The sequence below is a fragment of the Mustela nigripes genome, chromosome 12 (genome assembly GCF_022355385.1).
Source record: "Mustela nigripes isolate SB6536 chromosome 12, MUSNIG.SB6536, whole genome shotgun sequence".
In the NCBI taxonomy this organism is placed as follows: Eukaryota; Metazoa; Chordata; class Mammalia; order Carnivora; family Mustelidae; genus Mustela; species Mustela nigripes.
This window is the reverse complement of record NC_081568.1, coordinates 157,377,965-157,383,519: the sequence shown is the minus strand read 5'-3', so window position 1 is coordinate 157,383,519 and position 5,555 is coordinate 157,377,965.

The window sequence follows — 5,555 nt, the reverse complement described above, 5'->3', positions numbered from 1 at the left end:
CCATGCTATTTGTTATACTCCACAAATAAGTGAAAACATATGATAATTGACTCTCTCTGATTGACTTATTTCACGAAGCATAATCTCTTCCAGTCCCATCCATGTTGCTACAAAAGTTGGGTATTCATCCTTTCTGATAGAGGCATAATACTCCATAGTGTATATGGACCACATCTTCCTCATCCGTTCATATATTGAAGGGCATCTTGGATCTTTCCATAGTTGGGGGACCGTGGCCATTGCTGCTCTAAACATTGGGGTACAGATGGCCCTTCTTTTCACTACATCTGTATCTTTGGGGCAAATACCCAGAGGTGCAATTGCAGGGTTATAGGAAAGTTTTATTTTTAATTTCTTGAGGAATCTCCATACTGTTCTCCAAAGAGGCTGCACAAACTTGCATTCCTACAAACAGTGTAAGAGGGTTCCCCTTTCTCCACATCCCCTCTAACACATGTTGTTTCCTGTCTTGCTAATTTGGCCATTCTAACTTGTGTAAGGTGATATCTCAATGTGGTTTTAGTTTGAATCTCCCTGAGGGCAAGTGATGATAAACATTTTTTCATGTGTCTGATAGCCATTAGTATGTCTTTATTGGAGAAGTGTCTGTTCATATCTTCTTCACAATTTTAGATATGGTTGCCTGTTTTGTGTGTGTTGAGTTTGAGGATTTCATTGTAGATCCTGGATATCAACCTTTGGTCTGTACTGTCAATTGCAAATATCTTCTCTCATTCCGTGGGTTGCCTCTTTGTTTTGTTGACTGTTTCCTTTGCTGTGCAGAAGCTTTTGATTTTGATGAAGTCCCAAAAGTTTATTTTCGCTTTTGTTTCCATTGCTGTGGGAGACATATCTTGAAAGAAGTTGTTGTAGCTAAAATCGAAGAGATTACTGCCTATGTTCTCCACTAGGATTCTGATGGATTCCTGTCTCACATGAGGTCTTTTATCTATTTTGAGTTTATCTTTGTGTATGGTGTAAGAGAATGGTCGAGTTTCATTCTTCTACATATAGTTGTCCAGTTTTCCCAGCACCATTTATTGAAGAGACTGTCTTTTTTCCACTGTATATTTTTCCTGTTTTGTCGAAGATTAATTGACCATAGAGTTGAGGGTCCACATCTGGGCTCTCTACTCTCTTCCACTGGTCTATGTGTCTCTTTTTATTCCAGTACCATTCTGTCTTGGTGATCAAAGCTTTGTAGTAAAGCTTGAAATCAGGTAACGTGATGCACCCCGTTTTATTTTTGTTTTTCAACATTTCCTTAGCGATTCGTGGTCTCTTCTAATTCCATACAAAGTTTAGGATTATTTGCTCCAGCTCTTTGAAGAATACCGGTGGAATTTTGATCGGAATGGCATTAAAGGTTTTGGATAGAAGTGTCTTCATTCTCATTGGTTTCCATGAATTGTTTAAGTTCTTCTTTGATCTCCTGGATGATCCATGCATTCTTAAGCAAAGTGGTCTTTATCTTCCAGGTGTTTGATTTCCTTCTGAACTTTTCCTTGTGATTGAGCTCCAGTTTCAAAGCATTGTGATCTGAGAATATGCAGGTAATAATCTCAGTCTTTTAGTATCAGTTGAGTCCTGATTTGTGACCCAGTGCAATGTCTATTCTGGAGAAGGTTCCATGTCCACTTGAGAAGAATGAATATTCTGTTGTTTTAGCATGGAATGTTCTGTATATATCTATGAGGTACATCTAGTCCAATGTGTCATTCAATGATCTTCTGTCTTTATTGATTTTCTGCTTCAATGATCTGTCTATTTCTGAGAGAGGCATGTTAAGATCTCCTACAGTTAGTGTATTCATATTAATATGACTTTTAATCTTGATTAACACTTTTATTATGTAATTGGCTGCTCTTATATTGGGAGCATAGATATTTACAATTGTTAGATCATCTTGGTGGATAGTCCCTTTAAGGATTATGTAGTGTCTTTCTGTTTCTCTGACTACAGTCTTTAGTTTAAAGTCTAATTTATCTGATATGAGAGACCCATTGGCATGAAAGGTGCTTCTCCATCCCTTCACTTTCAGTCTGGGTGTATCTTTAGGTTCAACTAAACTCAATTTTTGTAACTCAGGGGAGCATGAGGTACATGCACGTATCTCAAGCTTTGTGGTAGGGCTCGTGTATTCTGCAGACCGGTGACTAGTGTGGCTCCCATCCCCTCACAGGAACTAGAACCCACACATTCTTGGGCGCGCTGGCAGCTTAGGGACCAAGAGCTGGTTTCTCTGCCACACTCTCTCTGTCTCAGCACCGGGGAGGTTGTCCTGGGACCTGGGAATTAAGCCCCTGCCCTAGCCGCCCAATTCCCAAAATTTCCCCCATGATCCTTTGCTCTTTTGGAATGCTTTCAACCAGTCTCCAAGTTAATGCTGGTCCCCAGATGCAGGGCACTCACCCTGGTATTGGGTTATTACTTTCCAACCGGTTGCCTCTGGTGGCTCCCTCCCCCTTTTGTTTATCTTTCAATATCAGTCATCCACGCCATTCCCATTCTGTTTTACCTGCCCAATGGCATCTTCTGCCCCTGTAGAGATCCAGACGTGTATAATTCTGATCTCAGGCTGATTTCATGGGTGACTGGAGTTCTTTGGTAGGTAATCAGCTCACTTTGGGGTACCAGCTGAAAAGGTGCCTCTTCCTATTCCCCTGCCATCTTGTCCGTCACATCGAATTACGTTTTTTTAAATTTTAGTTTAGTTTAGTCTAGTTTATTCCTTTTTATTTTTATCCTCTAATATTCATATAGAGTTAAACTTCAAAGTAATCCCCTTTCCCCAATCAATATTACCCCTATAGGTAAACCAATTTTTAATCCCCTTTATCTTAGGAAAGTTGAGTCCTTTAACAAAGACATCAAGATACATCCAGGAAGAATCAAAGCATCCTTCCTCAACACACTGAGAATTTATAAACACTTGCCCATCTTCTTCTTCCAGCAGTGTCTCTGTGTTTTTGTGTTTGTCCTGATAGGATATAAATCTTAAACTTGGGGTTCTTTTTGACGAGGTTCTTTCTTTATTTGCATATATATATATTTTTTTTCTCTTGTCATATACTTGTATCAGTCTTTTTGTCTCTTTTTGTTTGTCTACTTCATAAATCTTACCTTGGGGTCCATCTGGACTGAAACTTCTCTTTCATCTTCCCTTTCTCTCCTGTCTCTCTCTCTCTCTCTTTTTTCTTCTATTCTTTTTCTTTTTCTTTTATTTTGTCTCTCATTTGGGTGGGGAATCCTGATTGCTCAGATGTGTTCCAGGGTGCAACTTGACTGCACCACAGTTGATACATCCAGCTACATCTGTTCAGTCATCTCACACCAAAATGACTAGGAGGAGGAATGCCCAATAGAAGAAGAATACAGAGGATGGACCTTCTGCAACAGAGCTAACAGCTATCAACATGGACAATATGTCGGAAAGAGAATTCAGGCTAACAATTATCCAGGCAATAGCTAGGTTGGAGAAAGCCATGGATTAAGAAACAGAATTGATTAGGGCCGAACTGAAGACGACTGACAGGATGTTCACAATGTTAGGGAAGAGCTTAAAGCTACCAGGGAGGAGGTTCACAATGCTCTCAGTGAGTTCCAATCTAATATAAACTCTCTCCAAGCTAGGGTAACTGAGACAGAAGATAGAATTAGTGATCTGGAAGACAAACAAATAGCGAGAAGGGATCAGGAGGGAGCCTGGAACAAACAGCTTAAAAATCACGAAAACAGATTCAGGGAAATAAATGGTGCCATGAAACAATCCAACATCAGAATTATTGGAATCCATAAAGGGGAGGAGAAAGATATAAGTCTAGAAGATATAGGGGAATAAGTCCTTCATGAAAATTTTCCCAATCTCGCGAATGGAACCAGCATTCATGTACTAGAGGCTGAACGGTCTCCACCCAAGATATTACATTCCAAAAAAAAACATGACGACGCCTGATAGCAAATTGAGGAATTATAATTGTAGGTATAATCTCTTGAAAGCCGCCAGGGCAAAGAGGCTCCTTACTTACAGAGGGAAGCCCAGCAGAATAATGTCAGACCTGTCCACAGAGAACTTGCAAGACAGAAGAGGCTGGCAAGATATATACAGGGCACTAAATGTGAATAACCTGCAGCCAAGAATACTTTATCCAGCAAGACTGACATTCAAAATGGATGGAGAGATAAAGAGTTTCCAAGACCAGCCATGCTTAAAAGACTATGCAACCACCAAGCCGACACTGCAGGAAATATTAAGGGGGGTTATATAAAGAGGAAAAATCCCAAGAATAGCATTGAAAAGAAATATAGAGACAGTCTACAGAAAGAAAGACTTCAAAGGTAACTCGATGTCAATAAAAACGTATCTATCAATAATCACTCTCAATGTGAATGGCCTAAATGCACCCATAAAACAGAACAGGATTGTAGATTGGATAAAAAGACAGGACCAATCCATATTTTTTCTACAAGGGACCCATTTTGAACCTAAAGATACTCACAGACTGAAAGTGAAGGTATGGAGAAGCATCTTTCATGCCAATGGGCCTCAAAAGAAGGCTGGGATAGCGATTCTCATATCAGATAAAATAGACTACAAACTAAAGACTGTAGTCAGAGATACAGAAGGACACTACATAATCCTTAAATGGACTATCCACAAAGATGATCTAACAATTTTAACCATCTATGCTAACAATATGGGAGCAGCCAATTACTTAAGAAAAGTATTAATCAAGATAAAGAGTCATATTGATATGAATACACTAATCTTAGGAGTTCTTAACACGCCTCTCTCAGAATTAGACAGATCATCAAAGCACAAAATCATTAATAAACAAGAGCATTGAATGACACATTGGACCAGATTAACCTCAAGGATATATACAGATCCTTCCGCTGTACAACAACCAAATACTCTTTCTTCTCAAGTGCACATGGAATCTTCTCCAGAATAGACCACATACTAGGTCACAAATCAGGACTTAACTGATACCAAAAGCCTGAGATTATTCCCAGCATGTTCTCAGATCACAATGCTTTGAAACTGGAGCTCAATCATAAGGAAAAGTTCAGAAGGAATTCAAACACGTGGAAGCTAAAGACCACTTTCCTTAAGAATTCTTGGATCAACGAGGAGATCAAGAAGAACTAAAACAATTCATGGAAACCAATGAGAATGAAGACACTTCTATCCAAAACCTATGGGATACAGCAAAGGCAGTCCTGAGGGGAAAATACATAGCCATCCTAGCCACCCTCAAAAAACAAAGAGGCAACCCAGGGAATGGGAGAAGATATTTGCAATTGACAGTGCAGACAAAAGGTTGATATCCAGATCTATAATGAACTCCTCAAACTCAATACACACGAAATAGGCAAACATATCCCCAAATGGGCAGAAGATATGAACAGACACTTCTCCAATGAAAACATACAAATGGCTATCAGACACATGAAAAAATGTTCGTTATAATTAGCCCTCATGGAGATTCAAATTAAAACCACATTGAGATATCACCTTACACCAGTTAGAATGGCCAAAATTAGCAAGACAG